Source organism: Crotalus tigris, unplaced genomic scaffold, assembly GCF_016545835.1.
Source record: "Crotalus tigris isolate CLP2741 ecotype Arizona unplaced genomic scaffold, ASM1654583v1 scf7180000017831.1706817, whole genome shotgun sequence".
In the NCBI taxonomy this organism is placed as follows: Eukaryota; Metazoa; Chordata; class Lepidosauria; order Squamata; family Viperidae; genus Crotalus; species Crotalus tigris.
In genome coordinates this window covers 1,422,410-1,444,339 of record NW_024096660.1, presented here as the reverse complement: position 1 = coordinate 1,444,339, position 21,930 = coordinate 1,422,410, and the positions used below count along the sequence as shown (strand labels likewise).

The 21,930-nt window shown below is 38.4% G+C and overlaps 1 protein-coding gene across 2 annotated transcripts in view; it reads left to right on the top strand.

The window, feature by feature from the left end:
- Positions 1-21,930, top strand: part of SERTAD2 (SERTA domain containing 2) — a 153,892-nt gene that overhangs the window by 7,467 nt on the left and 124,495 nt on the right. The window contains exon 2 of one of the 2 annotated variants that reach the window (XR_005556669.1): positions 2,415-4,530. The exons of the other annotated variant lie outside the window; for it this stretch is intronic. The gene's annotated coding sequence lies outside the window, so the exon portion shown is untranslated. Of the gene's footprint in view, positions 1-2,414; positions 4,531-21,930 lie in introns of those variants that run through there. 2 annotated transcript variants of the gene reach the window in all.

Below are 21,930 nucleotides of genomic sequence, written 5' to 3'. Positions count from 1 at the left end.
TAGATCAACTCAAATTCTTATTTCTCATAGAAGTGAAAAGTAGACTTTAAATGTAGAAACACCCAATTTTGGCTTATGGTACATATTCTAGTATTATGTTGTAGCCCAGGAATGGTTTACATCAGATTGGCTTTTTGGATATGAAGTTATTCTATATATTACAGCATATTCTCATAACTGGATTAGCCATTCTTCTACAATTAGGAGAATTGGCAGCTTAGGTTAGAAGTTGATAAATATGGCCTGCCAGATATTGCTAATCTACACTTCCCATCATTCCTTACTGGAAAGTATCTTGACTAGAATTGATGCTAGCAACAGCATTGGGAGAGCTGCCTATTGTTCATCTTTGCTTTTCTTAGTTTTATAAAGGCTTGCCTGTATTTCCAATGAAGAATTTGAAATCTAGGTTAACAATTATAAAAATTCTGAAGAGATATGGTCATTTTTATTAAGAATTTGATCTCTAGAGAACATTCCAAGATGAGATTGTGTCTTCTTAAATGCATGTCTAGTTTTAGTTAGATACTTAATCATTCAAAAGCTGGAATATTAATATGATATAACCAGATCAGTGGCTTGGATCTGTGATTCCATTGTGAATTTAGACTGTATACTAGAATGTATGTATGTATGTATTTATGAGACTTATATACCGCTTTAAGTGCAAGCACTCTCTAAGCGGTGTACACCAGTAAGCAATGTATTGTAACAATTCTTTCCACAACCAGCTGCAGCACCGCTTGTGGCACAAGCTTCTAAAATTTTGGAGAACTTTTCATACTGACAAGCAGCAATATGAAAAACACTTTGTGAAAACAAATCTTTTTAAAGAAAAAAATGAGTCAAATAAATTTGAAGGAATGGAATTATACTTGACTTTTCTTTATAGGTCTGTTATTATTTCCTTAGATATAGTTACACAGTGGATGATTTTTAAAACTATTATGTCGGACTGGAATTTAGTTTATGCATAGAAGCAAGGTTGATAGCAATCAGACCTGGTGTTTTTATATTGTAATATTCTCAGTAATCTACATAACTCCAGAGATATTGTTGCTTGTTTTTACAGAAAACCTGGCTCTTGAAAAATGACTTGATTCATAAATTGTGCTAACCAACCATTTATTTAATAATTTATGGCATAAATCATAATTACTGTATTCATACCACATGTTTATAAGATACCTTACCTGGGTTCAGGTAATACATATAATAAATCCAGACAAACAATAAACCTGAAGAGGTTAGTAGCATGGGTAGAAAAATGTCAGCACATATTCATATTCACTCTTTCACTTGACTATCATTCAGCCATAAACCACATTATGTTTTAATACAAGCATAAGAACTTAGATATACAACTTACTTAGTAAGCCATATCTAAAAGTCTAATTCATAAACCAGCCATTGTCAAAAAGGCAGTCTTAAGAATCCAATAGGGAGTTTTGTTACAGCAGGTTTATATTAATGAATGCATTGTAAAACAAGGATGTTATGTTGGATGCTATGTTTGTCTATGGTAGCCAAAAATCAAGAATCTTTATTAAAAGATTATATAAAATAAAATATATAGTAAATTGTATTTTGTTGCCTGTTCTTTAGTTTGGATGAAAGAATAGGTTTTGTTAAGAGACAGAAGGTTATTGAATTTAGAAGATTACAACTTGAGATTTGGATGGTATGGGATAGTTTTGGAATGATAAACTTAAGGTAAACGTAGATTTTAAAAATCGTTGTGTCAAGCAAGCTATTCTTAGAGTATGGAGCAAGCATAAATTTAGATTTGCCTGAAAACACCTTTGTATCTTTTAGCCCAAGAAGCATTTTATAGATGAGAATTTGTAAATAAACACAAACAATTAGTTATTATGATGTATTAGAATTCTGTCAAGGAGATTGTAAAATGAAATCAAAAGAAGACTTGATAACAGAAATATACTCTTGTCAATGGTTTTATATGTACACCTGACAGAAAAGTTTAAAGTGAATAAAATATTTTCTGGTTTTGAATAAAATAAGACTGAGTTTGAAATAGAATTACATACTAACAATGGACATGTTATTGCTAAATTGTATAATCTTTTGTTGTGATAAGCAACACAAAAAGAATAAGTCCAAGAATGCATGGTAAAATGGGTTAAAACTTTTAGCTTGTCTACAATGTATAAAGGTACTTTGAAGCTTTGCTGGAAATGTGAACAACATGGAGGGACATTTTATTATGCCTGGTGGATATATAAAAAGCTAAAAAAAATGGATGCATACAAAATATATTACAAATACATTAATTCAGAAGATTATAAAGGTTAAAATACAATTTAACCCAGAGACTGTTTTTTATGGGGGGTGGGGGGGGTGAACAAATGGATAGGCAACTAGAAAACTTGGAACTTTGTTTTTATATTTGACAGTTGCAGCATGCTCAAAAGTGGAAATGTTCAGCAATATCACAACACAGAAGAATGGTTGGTGAAGATGATGAACTTGCAGAGATAGCTAAATCAACTTCTTTGCTTAGAGAAAAAACAATATCTACATTTACTGGCTGACTGGAAACCCCTTGTAGACTTTTTACATAAAATGGAAAAAAATGCAATTATAATTTTGTGATTTCGATGATTAGAAAAAAAACAGAAGATAATAGAAATGAGTTAGCTTTCTGTTGTAATCATAAAGTATGACATAATTATATCATTTTATTTTCTGTAAAGGAAATCAAGTATTTTCTTCCTGTACTTTTGTATTTTTTCTATCTTTTTCTTTTTTTCTCTTCTGTTTTTTTCTTTTGATTAGTTTGTGTTAGTTTTTTATTCTTTGTAAAACTTTTAATTAAAAAAATATGTAAATGAGTATCTTTACTAGAAGGCATAAACTTTTCTGAACTGTAGCTCACTTCATCGAATGCATGAAATGAAGAAATGGGCTAAGTTAATGCAAAATCATTTTTTAAAAATTAAATTAAAAGGGCACACATTTGATACCAGGACTTAGAAAAAAGAGAAGTAATATTATAACACTTTAACCTCCCAGGACACTTGACTACAGGTTTCAAGCTGGTTCTTTTGGAACAATAGGACTTCACTGCACTATACTGCTGAACTCCCATCAAAAAGTCCTAAAAGTCATACAATGCTAAACATGTTATAATAACATATTATCAATTAGACATTGTAATCTGTCTCATATATAATCTGCATCTACATAACCTTTCTGTCCCCCCCCCTCTCATCTTATGCCAGTCAAATCCTACATCAGTTCCACAACTTCATACATCCAATGAAATAAGCTATAATTCACAAAAGCTTATGCCTTTATATAAAAAAAATGTTGATCTGAAAATATGCTACTCCTCCTGATTAGTGCTTGCATCTTTTAATTCTTTTGGGAGGTCCCAGAAGGAAAGAAATTTGCTTTATATTTCCTCTCACTTGGCTGACAGAGCTTGCTAGCTTTGTGTCACTGATGGAGATGATTTAGTATTAACATTAATTGTACAAACTAAATTACCTTTAGGGACTTTCTGGATCTTAATGGCTGATGGAGTAAACAAAATGCTTACATATGGGAACTTTGATGAACCTTTCAGCACAGATCACTTTTTTTTAAAATGCACCTTTTAAAAACATTTCCTGCTGATCAATACTGGAGGAGAAGGAACAATTATGAAATGAGTAGTAGTGTTTCTGAAATTGCAATGGGGACGGGATTTCCTTTTATATAGGTATACTTGTGCAAATATTTGAGATAACAGATTTCATGTATTTCAAACTGGCTCAATTGAAGTCATATATGCTTCTTCTTTTTAAAAAAAGGATCAATGTACAACCTTTCTTAAAATATTAAGTTAAATCCATATGAATTAAACCATATTTAAAACTTTACAGACTTCCAACATACTCAAAACATGAATTTACCTTTTGTTCATGTAAGTTCTGAATTAGAAAAGTAGTTAGATTGAAAGTTTATTACCTTTTACAAAGTGAAAGATTAAAAAAGGCCAAGCTTAATATATTTTTAATTTCATGGGAACAGAATTTACAAAAACATTGAAGAAATTCAGCTGCTGCTTTAGGGGGAGAAACATGGGAAGCCCTTGGACTAAAGTTTTTATTTATTCTTTGTGTGTTTGTTTTTAGCAAAAGCACATCATTTCCATTACTCTTACAGTCTTGCTTAGTTTCAGTTCTCTTTACTCCCTCATCCAGTTGGTAAGATAATAAGAAATTAAGCTGGCTGGTATGGCCGGCAAACTAAGATTTTTAGGAAAGACCTCTATGCATTACATAACTTAAAATATAATGCTTGTAAGCTTAATAAATTATTTATTTATTAATCAAATATAGCGGTCCATCCCGCCCAAAGCAACTTTAGATAATTATGTTTTGAGAGTCAATAAAATGCTGGAATTCTGTCCCCAGAGATTTTTTTTTGTTCGAATGAATTACTGACATTTCCTTGGTTGTATTTCATATATTTTTTTAACCTGTATTTTATTATTTTTAAATAAATCCCCCCACCTCTTCATTTTCACAGGATTCAATGTTATTGCTACATGTACAGTATTTCATTTTACTGTTTTTGATTTGATATCACAAAGATTCTAAATTAAAATACAGTCAACCCGTATATGCTTTTGTGGGACAGAAATAAGGCTTTAATGCTAGTATGAGTAGGTATAGCATCTTTGTTGGTACTAACATTTCCCCTGGACCATTATTTTCTTTTTTCTTGTCTTCTAAGTAAAATCTAGTACAGGTAGTCCTTGACTTATGACCACAATTAAACACAAAATTTCTATTATTAAGCGAGGCAGTTAAGTGAATTTTGCCCCATTTTATGACCTTTTTTGCCGCAATTGTTAAGTGAATCACTTCAGTTGTTAAATTAGTAACCTGGTTGTAAAGTGAATCTGGCTTCCCCATTGACTTTGCTTGTCAGAAGGTTACAAAAGGTGATCACATGACCCCAGGACACAGCAGCGGTCATAAATATGAGTCAATTGCCAAGTGTCTGAATTCTGATGATGTGACCATGGGGATGCTGCAATGGTAATAAATGTCAAAAACTGTCATAAGTCATTTTTTTCTGTGTCATCATAACTTCGAATGGTCACTAAACAAACTGTTGTAAGTCAAGGACCATAGAATAACAGTATTAAGGAGCAGAATAAGTAAGCGATGCCAAATTGTGTTGCTCTGTTCTGCTTGCAATCTCAATGGGTACCATTTTGTATAGAATTTAATCCTGAGTTGTAATATCAACAATCCTGAATGAGATTGAACTCATTTTCTGAGGCAAAGCTGGGAAACTGCCTGACTTGGTCTAGAGCAGGGGTAGGCAACCTTGGTTCTTTTATGACTCGTGGACTTCAACTCCCAGAATTCCTGAGCCAGCCATGTTGGCTCAGGAATTCTGGGAGTTGAAATCCGCGAGTCATAAAAGAGCCAAGGTTGCCTACCCCTGCTCTAGAATCTAGACCAGGGGTAGGCAACCTTGGCTCTTTTATGACTCGTGGACTTCAACTCCCAGAATTCCTGAGCCAGCATGGCTCAGCTTGGAAACCTCTCCCTTTCCCCTCAGCATGGCTGGCTCAGGAATTCTGGGAGTTGAAGTCCACGAGTCATAAAAGAGCCAAGGTTGCCTATTCCTGGTCTAGACTCTAGCTGATTAGCATTCATTAGTTTTAGAAAAATAAGGAAGCTGTCAGTAACCCTGTAAAGAGGAACTTGGTGCTTGTTTGTAAAGAGCTTTGTTTCTAATGAGGCCTACCAAACTTGTATGCATGTGAGGATAGAAACTCCTCACGTTGCCCATTTGGTGATACATGCAAAAGTAAAGGTCAGCAACTTGGAAAATTAATAATATAGTTCATGTTGACATTTCAGAAGGATTGCTGGTTGGGGTGTGGTACACTCCAGAGTGTTTTTTATAGTGGATGTGTACTCTTTTATTTCATGTTTTCAACCCAAAAGGAAAGTATCGCCAATTTCTTTTTCCCAGCACAATCTCTCTTTTGTCTCCAAAGTTTTTTTAAAAAAAGATTAAAACAAATCTTGCAGTTTATTCTTATTAAATGAGTCTGATGTGGAATAGACAAAACTTTTAATGTTGGAGTTATGGCTGTCCCATAAGGCTTTATGAAGGGCTTAGGAACAATCCCCCAGAATACAGAGAGGGGTTTAAAAGTAAACAAATAAGTTATACTTTATTCTCAACATTGCCTGGGGTGCCTGTGGTGAAAATGTAACAAAGCATGAAGCTACTTTCTCTAGCGTTGCCTTTCTATCTCCAGAAGCATGCCACTCCTATAACCATAAGGCTTTAAAGGGGAAGATTTCCATAGTGTTTCTTTTTAAGCAAGGCTCTCTAAATTGCTTTGTTTGTATTGAGAGGAGGCTAATGTCCCTTTCATGTACAAGGGCATGTTCTCTCCCAAAGATGTCACAGGGCTCTAGGAAATACAACTGGTAACTATTGGGCCAGCTCCTGCTCCAGAATAAGAATACCAAAGATAGTTTTGCAGCATTCTTCTTAAAATGCAAGTAGATAGATGATTTTCCATTGGTGGGGACTTTCACCTTTTCTGGCTTCTGAGCCGTCCATTTCCCCTTAACCAGAACACCACAATGTCCTGCCACCATCCCACCTACTGTATCTTTCCCCTTGCTTTGAAGGACAGCTTAGGTCAGCGGTTCTCAACCTGTGGGTCGCGACCCCTTTGGTGGTCGAACGACCCTTTCACAGGCGTCGCCTAAGACCATCAGAAAACACATATTTCCCATGGTCTTAGGAACCTGTCTCGCTTTCAACTCCCCCTAAAATTCTTCATTCAGGCAGGCTTCCAGAGTTTGGCCCGCACCTCAAGCCTGCATGGCACAGAACTGCTGGCGTCCCCAATGACTGCTGGCACTCTCCCCGCCGCTGGCGACCATGCAAGCCCTGGCAATTGCTCCAGCCGAAGAAGTGGGTGACTGGGAGGCCGCCATGGTGCCAATCTGCTGGCAACCCCCTGAATGTGCGCTTGTCAGCTGGGAGGTCTGGTGACGGAGCTGGCCGACGTGGAGAGCGATGGGGAGGTGGCGGCTCAGCGGGCAGGTTCCCGCCTGCCCGCGAATGTCGGGCCCATGGGGCTCGACACAGAGTCGACGGTCCGACATAACTTCCCTCCTCGGATGAGAAAGAAGGAATCTCTCCCGCCCGTGTCCCTTCCCCCCCTCAAGCGACAACAGGAGGTTGCAAACAACTAAGTCAGCCGGTGCAGGAAGCCCTGGAATGACCAGTCCAGGACCCCTGGTTGCAGTCTGGATGTCTTTTGCTCCTCCTAGAAGCCGGTCGCAAGAGAAAGAAGTCGTTCAAACTTCAAGCTAGCTACTGGATGCCTATTCGCACTTTTTTTTCCTTTTTTGTTTTTTGAGTACTTGTCTGCCAACCCACCCCATCTGTAAAAGAAAAAGTTCCACCCAAGCATAACTTTTAAGGATTTTAAGGATCTTTGAGAGGGAGAGAGAAATAGAGAGAGAGAGAGAAAGAGGGAAAGAGAAATAGAGAGAGAGAGAGAGAGAGAGAGAGTGACAGGGAGAGAGAGAAAGGGAGGCAGAGGGAGAGAGGGAGAGAGAGAAAAAGGGAGAGAGGGAGGGAGGGAGAGAGAGAGGGAGGGAGAGAGAGAGGGAGAGAAAAAGGGAGAAGGGGGGAGAGAGTGAATCTGGTTTCCCCCATTAACGTTGCTTGTCAGAAGTTTGCAAAAGGCGATCACATGACCCTGGAACAATGTGACCATCATAAATATGAATAAGTTGCGAAGCATCAAAATGTAAATCACATGACCCTGGGGATGCTGCAACGTCATAAGTGTGAAAAATGATACTGTACTTTATCACTTTTTTCCATTTGTAACCATAAAAATACATCCTGCATATCAGATATTTACATTACGATTCATAACAGTAGCAAAATTACAATTATGAAGTAGCAATGAAACTAATTTTATGGTTGGGGGTCACCACAACATGAGGAACTATATTAAAGGGTCACGACATTAGGAAGGTTGAGAACCACTGGCTTAGGTGCTTTCATACCTGGTAGTTTAGTTGTTTTTTTTTTTTTCTTTTGCTGAAGCCTTCTGCATCCTGGTGTCTTCTAGATGAATTGGACTTCATTGCTTAAAGTCTCAGAAGCCAGCATGTGCAATTTGGGATTATAGGAGTTAAAAGGCAATTCACCGGAAAGGTCCCAAGAAGAATGCTGCTTCAGCGATTCATGCTTTTCTTTATGCCCTGCACAGTGTCAGCAAAGCTATATGTGCTCTTGTATTTTCATAGTGTTTATCCCACCTGATTGCAGACTTGGCTTGCTTTTGCACAATGTTTGCCTAGTTCTTACAGCAATGCCATCGATGCATGTTGCGATGAAGGGTTTTGTTTCTTATATAGTTTTGTCACAAGCTATATAACACTGATTTGGGCTGATGGAGAGTGATCGGTCAAACATCACCCAGCTAGCTTCCGTGCCAAAGGCAGGACTAGAACATGGGTCTTCCTACTCCTAGTCCAGCACACCACACTGGCCCTCTGAAATTATCCATATAATATGTTGATATGGCATAGTGCTGTTATGCTTTGAAATATTATGAACTCATATTACAGAATTAAATTACTATAAAGACATCAGATTGTATCATCGATTAAGAACGTAGAGATCTATTTGTTCCTTGCCTACTTCTCACCTACTGAAGCCGAATAGCAAATGGACCTCACCCATGTGTCACACCTAAGCTTAGTCTAATCATTTGACAAATCTCCATATTTCCCTCCTTAAGAATGACAAACCACAACAGTACTAAGTTATATCACCATCTTTTCATGATTCTCCAGATTGGCTGCCTTAAAAACAGCTGCTTCATTCTAGCTCATGTTAGGTCCAGCCATATGTAGTCCCATAGCAACTGTCACAGTGTCTTTTTTAAAAAATATCCCAGTTCATGGCCATATGGTTGGCCTTATGTGGGCATTCCTAACCAGACGCAGATGATTCACTTGCTCTTAGCTCTTACATTTCTAGCGAACTTGAGATCCTTCTTGGACAGCCTGCCTCCTTCTCTTCCCTGTGCCATTCTTTGGCAAATACCTGAGACAAACACCTCTTTTAGGATTCATGCTTGGATGCCATACTAATTACTGTAATGACTGGCTATGCCTGGTTGTTATTTGGATGTGCACCCAAACAGTGGAGAAACAACAGAATATGGGATGGTGTTCTGTTTTCTTGTTTTACTGGAATTTTCTCTATCAGAAATGAGCTAGAGTTACAGAAACGTTCTTGCAAGCAAGGGCAGTTCCTGTATCACCACTACTTTGTGAGGCTGGCCAGTTTTGCACATTTTGACATAACTGGGATGAAAGTACTTTTTTTTAACCATCTCTACTTTTCTTCTAACGGGAAGACCAGAGTTCCAGGCTAATGATCTGGAACTGGAATGGACAGGTAGGAAAAGTGGGGGCTGGAGTGGATCTTGTATCTAGTTAGTGAGAGTCAGTGTAAGAGAAAATTGGAGAAAGTGACATCTAAACAGCTTGATAAATAGGAAGAAAATTTTCCAAAATTCTCATGGCTACTGTCAAAGAGATATTTACCTGCTAGGTCTCCCCCTGTGGAGCCATTGTATTGTATTGCCTACAAGTAGTCTGCCCATCAAAGTCTTAATGGACGGAAAGGAGACCAGTCACGTGACAGGTGGTTTTACAACATTTTTTGTGGCAGTTGTTAAGCGAACCAGTAGTTTGCTATTGGTGCAGTTTTGGCAAAAACTGGATGTAAATGCCAGGTTTTAGCAAAACCATCCTAAAGCATGGCTGCAAATGACCATAAATGCAGCCTGATAGCTGAATGCCTGAAATGTGATCAATTGACTGTGGGGAGGGATACCATTGGAACTTAATCCAGGTTCTCTCCCCCCCCCCCTCGCAGAGGTCTGTTGGAACTTTAAACAGTCCCAAGCAACCAACCATAAGTCAGATACTACGGTATCTGTATCATTCTTTGAAGGATCCAAATTTATGTCTATATTTTATTTTCAATCTGGAGAGGTTTGATCTTCTGAGATGTTACCGATCTACAGTCTAAAACATAAAAGATATCACAGCAAAGGAACATGTTTTGAGGCTGAAAGAAAAACGATTAGGCCTCAAAAGAGGAAGTGTAAATAAAGAACCAGTGAGTAGGTAATCTAAAATTGAGATTGGGCCTCAGAAAAAGACAACATTGAAGGAAATCAGGCAGGCTTGCCTTGAGTACACACAAAATAAAATTGAACCTTAACTGCACCTAGCAATCTTTTGTAGGTTAGATTGCTGTTAGCATTGTGTGTTTCTGTCCACAGCTTAGAGTCCTTCTTTTCCCAGAGGTAGCTGTTGCTCCAGGACAGAACTCAAAAGGACACATCAAGGTAAGAGAAGTTGTTCTTATTTAAGGACTTAGTCGACCACACTTAGAGATGCAGTAATTAAAAAGGAAGGCAAAATACAGGTATTCCACTTATGACCACAATTGAGCCCAAAATTTCTGTTGCTAAATGAGACAGTTTTTAAATCACTTTTGCCCCATTTTCTTGCCACAATTGTTAAATGAATCACTTCAATTGTTAAATTAGTAACCTGGTTGTAAAGTGAGTCTGGCTTCCCCATTGACTTTACTTGTTAGAACAGACATGTCAAATACAAGGCCCGGGGGATGGATGTGGCCCGTGAAGTGGTTTCATGTGGCCCGCAAAGCCATCCTGGAAACAGTGAGGGAACGGTCCCCATTGCCTTGGCCCTGGCCTGTTTTTCTCCCTCATCTCAAATATTTTCCCACCACTCTGTACTTAGGAAGGAAGGAAGGAAAAAAGGAGAGGGCCCTGCTGCCTTTCACCTAACCTAACCCTAACCCTTGCCCTCTCTTCCTGGCCTATCCTGGGGATCTCCCATCCTATTGCTAAGGAAGCTTTTGATACAAAGCCGGGTCTCCTCCCATGGAGAGGGAATGGGCCTCCTTCTGACTTTGCCCTCATACCCATCATGAGCAACCTGGGTAAGGAGAGCAAGCACAGCAGCAGCCTTGAGGAGGAGGTAAGTGCAGCTGGGCACCCCCTTGGGGAAGTGGGGCTGGGCTTGGTGCTACGGGTGCTCGAGGGCCAGGCTGGGCGTTTGACCTCTGCTGCCCAGGGCTCCGGGAAGTCCGTGGCACCATCCAGCCCCCCCTTGCATGGCCTGAGAGGAACAGTGCGGCTCCTCCAGTGGACCATGCCTTGGCACTTGCCCTGGTCCCACCCGCTTCTGCCAGAGACCCTCAGATCTGTCCCACTCCTGCCCAGGCCCCCCACAGGCATCCTTGACGCAAATGACGTAGAGCTGGCCATGCCCATCCAGTAGGCTACACCCACTCCATCCACGCCCACCCAGTAAGCTGCACCCACCCTGGCCACACACCCCTGCCCCACTGAGGGCAACCGCAATGCTGATGCGGCCCTCAATGAAATTGAGTTTGACACCTCTGTGTTAGAAGGTCACAAATGGTGATCACATGACCCCAGGACACTGCAACTATCCTAAATATGAACCAGTTGCCAAGTGAATTTTGATCATGAGACCACAGGGATGCTACAGCAGTCGTAAGTGTGAAAAACAATCGTAAGTCACTTTTTTCAGTGCTGTTGTAACTTTGAACAGTCACTAAATGAAAGGTTATAAGTCAAGAACTACTTGTAGAATGCAGGAGACACCTGAGGAGTTTCAGCATATAACTTTTTCAGATAGTCAGAAAAAAGTGATAAGAATGGCAATGGAATAGAAAACACATTTTACCTTTTCTGGTTGCCTAGTTTTATGCAACCTTTAGAAGTAGAATTTGAATCACAGACAAATCCAGTACACTTTAGTCAATTGTGCTGTGCCCCTCTTCTTACCTTTTAAATCTAGCAGATGGGGTTAGAGGAGTGCTCATTAAAAAACAGATGGATTTCATTTGATAGTCAAAAGCTTTTCAAAAGCCCCTTAAAAGATACTCAATGTCCCAAGTCAGCTATTTCATCAAGGATGCTTATACTGTAGTGTTAAAGGAACAGACATATGACGGGCAGTTTCACCTGCTGCATTTAGTTGCAAGATCATCTGTGATGCTATCTGCATTTTGGAAACATTTATAACTATCTAGGGATTATACAGATGTGAAGACCTCTATCTAACAGCCTTGCCCAAGAGTGACTAACCACTTTAGAAGTATCTTTTGCATGGATAAATCCATTTTCTCTGTAGATCTGAAAGGTCTTAAAATCTCTGCAATGGATCTGGAATATCTTGAAAATCAGTATATCTTGTAGTGGTGGTGGTAATAATACTTATTTCTTTTTGTCAAAATTTCTGAGAACTGCAAAGAAAGAATTCTAAATAGGATTCCATACTATGGTAGAAGTAGTTTTCCAGGAAGAGGAAAGCTTGCTTCTTTTGTGATATTGCTTGTCTGGGTGTATGTTTGCGGGTGTATGCATGCGCTTATACCAAAACATGCACTGGTGGTTTGTCTGGTTTCTTCTAATGGTTTTGCTGGATTTATGCCATGCCACAAACAAGATTAGAATATTTATTATGAAACAGGAATAGTGTCTCTAATTTACAAACTTAGCTAAGGAGTAGGAAAAGATAAGTCTTGTTTGATTTCAAATTATCTTCTGAGGAACTCTTAAGGTACTCCAAGAACATGATGAGGTTCCAAGGGCAAAAAAGAAATCAAAAAGACACTCAAACACAGTCTGTTTTCTATCAGTAGAGCTTAGGCCTCTTATTCAAAAGTTCTGGAAAATATTCTATGGCCTGAAAAAAAATTGCATCCTGTTTTTTGAGTTATAAATCATAATTGCCCCCCTCTCAGTAACTTTAAGAAGTTCAGTTATGTTTAGTATTTACCACTTCAAGACAAGTTGGTGACAACAGCCATTTTTGTTGTTCGTGTGTCTGATGGCCATTAATTTATAAAAGGGCTCACGTCTCTTTCTTTAAAAAATCTGGGCAACATTGAATGATATAAACTCCACCCTTCTTTTTTCTTCACGTAGTTTTCTCTCCAAGTCATCTTGTTTCCAGGATTGAGCTTAGGTAGGAGACAAATGCCTGGAAGGAACAACATTGCAGAATCAGTTCTCCTTACCTGTAAACACGTTTTTAAGCAGGCTACAAAACAAAACAAAGACCAGCCAACCAAACAATCAAAAAGAACATCTTCCTGCACATGTCTTGAGCAACTGAGGCAGATGTCATAAACAAATCTGACTGTTGCTACTAAAATATTAAACGTTAAACGCGTGTAATATTTTTGGTTTAGTTGAGGCAATATTTTTACAGCTTCTGGGCCAAGAAAGCCTTAGAGGAAGTATCCTCCCCTCCCACATTTTTGCATAGTTCATTGAGTGGACATTGATTTTCATTTGGAAAAGCAACAAATTTGCTATGAACAGTAGTTCTTATCTAAGAATCTAAGAAGTTGTTGAATTGTCTAAGAGAAGTCATATCATTAGTGTGCTTCTACATCTTTGTAAACTTATCAGATTTTGACTGAAAAAAAAAATCCAGGCAACCATTAGATGGCCTCAGAGGGCTATTTATACACATCTTTGCTGCTATCTAGTGGCTGTCTGGATTTTTGCAGCCCAGACCAGATAGGCCTGATATTCTTACAGTGCTGGCCCTATGTCCAATGTATATAGTTAAATATACTGTATGTATTGAAACAATTGGAAATAAGCATATTTATAATATCATAATAATTGATTTTATGGAAAATAAAAAGGCTTACAGTTCAGAAACAAAGAACCAAATTACAAGTAATACTAAATCCAATGCCAAGATCACTGAATACTGCATTGTTTAAGAGATAAGACAAATGCTTAGGCTGTACTTTGTTTGGATGCCTGCAAAGCAAACAGTTTTAAATAAAAAAAATTGAGAAGTTTTCTTGTGTTTTTTTCTTTTTTTTTTTTAGTAGTATAATGAAAATGAATTTTGGCACCAGGGTTGCATTGATGTCACTATTATATAATATCCCATGTTTTGTCTTGTGGTGTTTTTTTTTAATGTTTAGTATTTTTATTTGATATGTCCTTATATCTGAGTTATTATATCTACCCTGTGAGATAGGTTTATAAACAGCCATTAAATATTTGAGTATTTTAAGCTAAAATGTATTATAGCTACTTCAGCATATATATGATACATCATCCTAAATTGATATAATATATATATACATATGTGTGTGCTCATTTGAAGAGTGAACATCAAATGTATATAAAGTGACAAGCGCATTAATGCTTAATTATGAGCATTTACAAAGCAGTGGTTTTGGTAATATAGATTTCATGCATTTCAACACTAGTCCTAAAAATATATACAGAGAATCCAGTTAAACAAAAGTTTCACAAGCTTTGAAGAACCACAAAAATTGTTAATTAAACCATTCTTTAATCTTATAGATGTGATTTGCAATTTATGATAATACTTCATGCATTGATAAAGTGAACTTTTATCCATTATCCTTAAGACATGTCTGGAATAGGACAGTGTTGAAATAGAATAAATAGATAGAATAAGTATTTTTAAAGGTTTATATTATAATGCAGTCCCTAAGAGTTTATTATTATTATCAGTTAATTTTTTGTAACTAACATGACTACTGTTTGGGACTTCCTAAATAATTTCCCCAAATATGAATAAAGGAGGGCACTGGATGCTTGCACATGTACTCTCCCACAAAGACCCTCTCAAAGAAATTAGGTTTCTTCTCCATGCTTTTTGTAAAAATGCCTATGAATAGGTAACTGATATATTAAAGTCACAGCAGAAGCAGGAGAAGTTTAGGAATTTCTGGTTTCCCAAAGCTATCCTGTCCTTTTAGGCAAGTAATTGTTTCATTTTACACTTTACAGTCCTCTATGGCAGGAGTGGGCAACTATGGCTGCTTTAGGACCTGTGGACTTCAACTCCCAGAATTCCCTAAGCCCTAACCCTTGCACCAGAGACTTTGGCTGGTGCTGTATAAGTAAGAATCCAGTCTATGGTAATAGTTCAGCTAAATATTGTGCATATTTATTATTCTAATTCTGGAAAATTGAAATTAAATATAGATACATATTTACATAACCAAGACTTTTTTGTACATGACCTAATGGAAGTTTTAAAATTTAATTAATCCTTCACCAAATATTCTTATTCCGTAATACACAAGCAGCGCCTTAAAATTGGTGAGGAAAAATACACTTTTGAGTTTCTCCCTTCACATATTCATGAATGTAGTTCTGTGCAGCAGATTTCTATCTTACCTCTTGGAAACAGAAGGGTGGTTAAAAATAACAACTAATGTGGCCTACATGTTTTTCCATGTCAGTTATGAAAGAAAATGAACTGAAAGCTAGAAATAAAGTAGAAAGCAACTTATGTTTTGGGTTAGTAGTTGCCTTTGCATCTTTGGTGGTTATAACTCTAACTTATTATAAAATGCAGGGGCACAGACTGCAGGCTTAATATCAAATATCAAATATTTATTCCTTCAAACAACAAAAGAACCACATTAGAAAGCTAGAAAGTACAGTTACAATGTCTGTAAGGTTGTACTTAATGTCTAATTCTCACTGAGGTGATAAACTCCTTGTCCATGGAGTTCCATCATGAGGCCCATGAACCTCTCTTGCTGCTGCTAATATGTTTCTTTAATTGTCTCTCTTTTTTAAAAAAAATATTTGGATGCTTGCAACAGCTTAAATTCCAGCTACTACTCTTTTAATTTTCCGAAATACTGCTATAGAGATACTATATAGATTTTGGATAAATGACAGGTGAGGAAAGATGAAAGGGATTTAGGTGTAGGAATACGAGCATCTGATCAATACACAGATTATGAACTTGGTGGGATGGGAAAGTTGAACATGGAGGAGAAATTTGCAGATTAGTAGAGGGATTTTAATAATAATAATAATAATAATAATAATAATAATAATAATAATGCTGTGTGATTTGATACTCAAGTGAACAGGAACTGATTTGGAGCCAGATTTTGGGGGGAGGGGCGTAATAAATGTAAGATATGATCTTCCTATTAATACAGGCAAATAAATGAATTTTGAATGGCTTGTACATGGAGAAGTGAATGTTCGTCTGGAGCAAAAAGTTGTGTGTATTCAGATGAATAGATTTATAGTTTGGTCCAAATCCCAGAAAACCCCATGTAATCATATACATATGGGGGCGTGGTACCTAGCAGCTAAGATGCTCAGCTTGTCAACTGGAAGGTTGGTAGTTTGAGACCAATGTGATGGGGTGACTTCCCTTTCCTGTCCCAGCTCCTGCCCACTTAGCAGTTTAAAAGCGTGCAAATGTGAGTAGATAAATAGGTACCACTTTGGTGGGAAGGTAACAGCGTTCCATATAATCATACCAGCCATATGACCACAGAAACGTCTTTGGACAATGCTGGCTCTCTCAGCTAGGAAAATGGAGATGAACATTGCTCCCCTAGAATCAGGGGAAATCTTTATCTTTTTTTTAATTATATATATATAGGAAGAATCTCTCTCAATTCATCTGTTTTTCACAGGCTTGCTGAAACAACTGGGTTTATTCCTTCAATGTGCTCACAGATTTGGTTATAAGTTATCTACTCCCCATTATCACTGGTCTCCCTCTGAAATAATGTGTAAACATTTTAAGAAGCAATAAAAGAAATCATTCTCAAATGCACCTGGATGCACCACTATTTACATGAGGACACAATTTGACCTCATCTGTGCCAGTGAAGTATTGTTTATTTCTCTTAACATTTAGTATTTCATATTGTAAATTATATTGTTTTGTATATTTTGAGGTATACAAAACAAGTGTTTAATTTAAAAAAAATATTTGCATCTTTTTCTTGCTCAGCTTCCACTCTTTTGTGATGTATACTTGTCCAGAAGAGAAAAGCTGGACTGTTATTTTCTGGGAAGAAGAGAAAGAAAGAGAGCGTGCCAAGAAGTAAAACAACAAAAAAGGCTTATCTTTATAATATCAGGGTATTCCCTAATTGGACTGTGTGTGCCATCTTTCCTTCTACCTCCTCTTATCTGTTTCAGATCTCCCATCAGACTGGAATGCTGAACAAGCAGCCTAGAGGCAGGCCAGCCTTGGAAGCACCTCCTTGCACCTTTAAATGTTCTTACTACAACAAAAATCTGGCAGCCTAAATCTATCTATCTATCTATCTATCTATCTATCTATCTATCTATCTATCTATCTATCTATCTATCTATCTATCTATCTATCTATCTTTTATCTGTATCAATCTAATTTATATGCTAACCGTCTCATTTTCCAAAATGAGAAAAATTGTGAAAATGGATTTATGTTTTTCTCATATTTCTGTTATCATAAAGTTTTCCCATTTTGCTTTCCTTCAACAAAAAGCTTAGGGTTGATTTACTGTGTGCAATTCCTCCATCCCCCTCAGAATCATGCATGGATTCCTAGTAATGTGTGGGATCCTGTCTTCTTTTCCCTGTTTTGCAAATAATAAATATTGGGGTATAAAGCTTTTGTTTTAAGTCTGAAAAATTTAAGCTTATGTGTCACCTGTTCAGTAGCTGATTGGTTAGGGTTCCCAAAATATTTATGGTATATACCTAGGCATATCTATCTCTATTTCCTGTTCTGTATTTCCCCCAGAAAGACATGGAAAAGCAACGCAAATCTTTATGTTTAACTAGTGTCCAGAAAATGTGTGTGGAGATTCAGGCAAAACAAAAGTCCCTTTTCAAGCATTTCCCTGAGTATGCAAACTAAAGAAAGAATGGGTTTATGTGGTGCAGGCATATTTCTACTTCTTCTGACCTCCATGTTTTAGCTGTGGTATCTGGGAGATGAGTTGAAGTGTCCTTGTGTTGGCTGAGGCATAAGCAATCTCAGTGTGATCTGGGCCCCTGGATAGTACAAATCAATTTCACAAAATATGACTACAAATCCACTGTAGATTTCCTCAGTGAAAAGATGGTGATTTTGACAAACCTGGGACCTGCTCAGCTAATGGACCACCTGAGCATCTAGGAATCTGAAGATGATGAGCATTCCTTATGACCTGGAAAATATGGGGTTAGTCATTACTGATGGAATTCTAGATTATCTTTGTACCGAGTTGGTAGCTAAAGTTGAAGTTTTTCTATAAATTAGATTTATTGTATGTGAACATTTTTAGACCATCTGGCTCTAACAAACATCATTTAACCTTATGATTGTAGGCTACAAAACCTAATACCTATAACACATTTTATGTAGGTCTATGCTTTTAGGTGCTTTCAGAAGCTTCAGCTTGTCTAAAAATGCAACAGCCCATATGTTTATAAATGTAGGTTGTTAGCAAAAAGGTTGTTGTGGGGAAAATAGGAGGAGGAGTATTAAATATGTTCCCACCTTTGAGTTTATAAAAATAATAAAGATAGAATGTAAATAAAATTAATAATAATAAGCACTTACTACTCTATAATTGTTATTTTTGTGTACTTTAAAGATAAGGGTTGGGGGCAACTTGAATCATCTCATTACATCCCCTGCCCTGTGCAGGAATCCACTATTATAGCATCCTAGCATCTAGCTCTCCTTCAGTGAAGGAGTCCCATTACCTTCACAGAGATGCTTGCTTGATAACCTTTGCCATTAAAAAAGAAAAAATACAAGCTCTGCAAGTGTATGGAAACACGGCAGTGATTGTTCTTTTTAAAATCAAAGCTTTTGTGTGATTCTTTTTAAAGCAAAGTTTTAGATCATTCATATAGTGAGTAAATACAATATCTGATGTTCACATCCCAGTTGCTTAGGTCAGTATTTTTGCCAAGCAATAGTAAATGGAATCTTGTTGCTCAGGAAGGATCCTTAAACAAACAAATAAAAAAAAAGTAGAGAAATGTTCCTGGAAGGCAGTGTTTTTCTCACTGTTCCATGATCATTGTGCAACAGTGATAGACTTAAGGATCTATTATTAAAGATTGAAGTCCTAAGGATATGGCAAGGTCAGATTTGCAGGCATTGAACTGATATTTCACTCTAAAATATGCTTTAGAATTCTCTGCTATGTACAAGGGTTACCTTGTTACCTATGGGGTTACCTATAGGTACAAATAATCAGAGATGCCTTGCAGCCTGAGAAAATGGAGGTGCGGTTTAGGGCCAAGTGTTGTACAATACTAGTGAAGGTCATTTGGATCCCAATTTTAGGACAAACCCATCCCTAAGCCTGATGTGAATACAGTGAGATTATCTGTTACCTCTTTAAAATTTTACAAACCTACCTAAGTAGTAAGATGGTTACAGTACAATATGTCTTCTCCATCCTGTTTTTGAAAAATAAGGAATAATGCTGACCTCCTGGCTAAGGAATTCTAGTATCCCAATGGTTCTGTAAGACTTGTTTGGGTTCTTGTATTTCTTCTCCCTTCCCTTGGTAGGTATTTGACTTAGCAATGAGGAGAAATTACATTGTTTTGAGTAATTTCTGTTTGAAATATCTTAGGCCTTGTGAATGTTGAAGAATATCCTGCCTTGAGCTGCTGAGTGGTGCCATGCATAATAACTACAGTGGCAATGATTTGTTTCAGCTATGGAGCTGGTTTAAATAGAGCTGTTAGAAAACATGTGTTGCTGGTCTTCATTCATCACCAAGCAAAGTCCACCAAATGATGAATTATGGGGGGGATGACTGTAACAAGATAAGCGCTCATCACGGTTTCAGAATAAATGGTAATTTCATTAAAAGGAAAGAGTAGCCTCAGTACAGCTTAATTGTAAGAGCTGAAGTACTGAGCAGGGCTTTAAAAAAATAGGCAAAGAAATGCATTGTAGGAGGCAGGCCTACAGAAAGAATTGGAAGCAAGCGGTTTCAGTGAAAGACATTTTTCCTTGTTTACAGTTCAGAACACAAACTTGGGAGCATGTTATTAAGATTTTCAATGGCTTTTGAAATGTGTCTCCTTAACATCCTCTATAATGCAGACTTGCAATTAGACTTTTGCAGTACATAAAAATGGCATCCAGATCAGGACTGTTGCTGCTTGATGTAGAAGTGAGTGCAGAAACCATGGTCATTTTTTGCCAAGGGCTGTGACTACTTCTGCATCCCAGTGTTAGTGAAAGACAGAAGGGAATCTGTCAGGGAGGATGCTGAACAGAGGGCATCAGGCAGCTAAGAATAATCCCTGCATTTTCCATGGCTGAGGAAAGTACAGTGTTTTTCTTTGTATTTTTTTATCTTTCTTTCTCTTCTGGCCACTGAATGAGTAAGCAGGGACAACCCTTTTCTTTGGCAGGACAAGGTGTTTGGAAGAACAGTGTTTGGGTGGGGGTGGGGGGTTTAACCCTCCCATTATTCTTCTTGAGCTCCTGGTGACTGCTCAGCATCTCTGAATCACTATTCAAATATGACAGAGGAAACCAATGAGGGAGGATGGAACTGCCCATGCAGTAGCTCAAAAAGGAGACACCAAATGTCTTGGCAATCAAGGAAGTTGAATCCTTGACCAAAGGCTCAAGTTTTAATTTGTGTCCCTGATGCTATAAATTGAAACTATTTTTGGTTGCAAAATGTAAGAAGCTTCTTTTAAAATAGTTATAGCTCCAGCAAAAATACGTAGGCCATATCTTTTCTAAATATCACTCACTCAACCTACCCATTAATTTGGACTAATTAAATTTCCAGTCTTTCTGGCTTGTCCATCTGAATAAGCCAATTGGAATGAAGATATTCTGGCACTGACTTGACAGGATCCACTTCCCCTCCACCTTCCTTCTCTGCCAAGGGAACTGGGGTGTTGTCACAGGTATAACTCTAGGAATGAGTTTTCATTCAGAATGCATTGCTCTTAAAATGCGTGCTCAGAAGTTGTACAGAGCCAGTTTAACAACAATCCCAATATAAACTTAAAACCAATCTTTCTCAGCCTGGCACTCTTCAGAGGTATTTATTAGATAAAGCTACTATATCTGAACTATAAATATTTGTCCTACCGTTTATTTGTATCATTTTCTACCACTTAGTAGTCATCCAGATTTTTGCAGCCCAGATCTTGGAGCCCAGAATTCCCACCCAATCTGACCCGTAGTGATTGGGAGTTATGGCAATTATATAGTAATCTAATGCCTTTAGAGCAGACATGTCAAACACAAGGCCCGGGGTCCAGATGCGGCCTGCAAAGTGGTTTCATGTGGCCCGCGAAGCCATCCTGGAAACAGTGAGGGAACGGCCCCCACTGCCTTGGCCTTAGCCCAGGCCAGACGGCCGGGAGCCAAAGTACAATTTTGTGGTGGCCATCTATGCTGAAACGCATTCAGTCTCCCTCTGACTTTGCCCTGGTACCCATCATGAACAACCTGGCTAAGGAGAGCAAGCACAGCAGCAGCAGCCTTGAGGAGGAGGTAAGTGTAGCTGGGCGCCCCCTTGGGGAAGAGGGGCTGGGCTTGGGCCATGGGTACTCGAGGGCCAGGCTGGGCATTTGACCTCTGCTGCCCAGGGCTCTGGGCAGCCCGCACCACCATCCAGCACCCCCCCACATGGCCTGAGAGGAACAGTGAGGCTCCTCCAGTGGACCATGCCTTCGCACTTGCCCTGGTCTCACCCCCTTCTGCCAGAGACCCTCAGATCTGTCCCATTCCTGCCCAGGCCCCCACAGGCACCATTGACGCGAACAATGTAGAGCTGGCCATGCCCACCTAGTAGGCCACACCCACTCCATCCACACCCACTCAGTAGGCCGCACCCACCCTTGCCACACCCACCCAGCCTCCAAGGGCAACTGCAATGCTGATGCGGCCCTCAATGAAATTGAGTTTGACACCCCTGCTTTAGAGGCTATCAGCTTGAGGAAGACTATTCTGTTTTTTATTATAAAAAAGA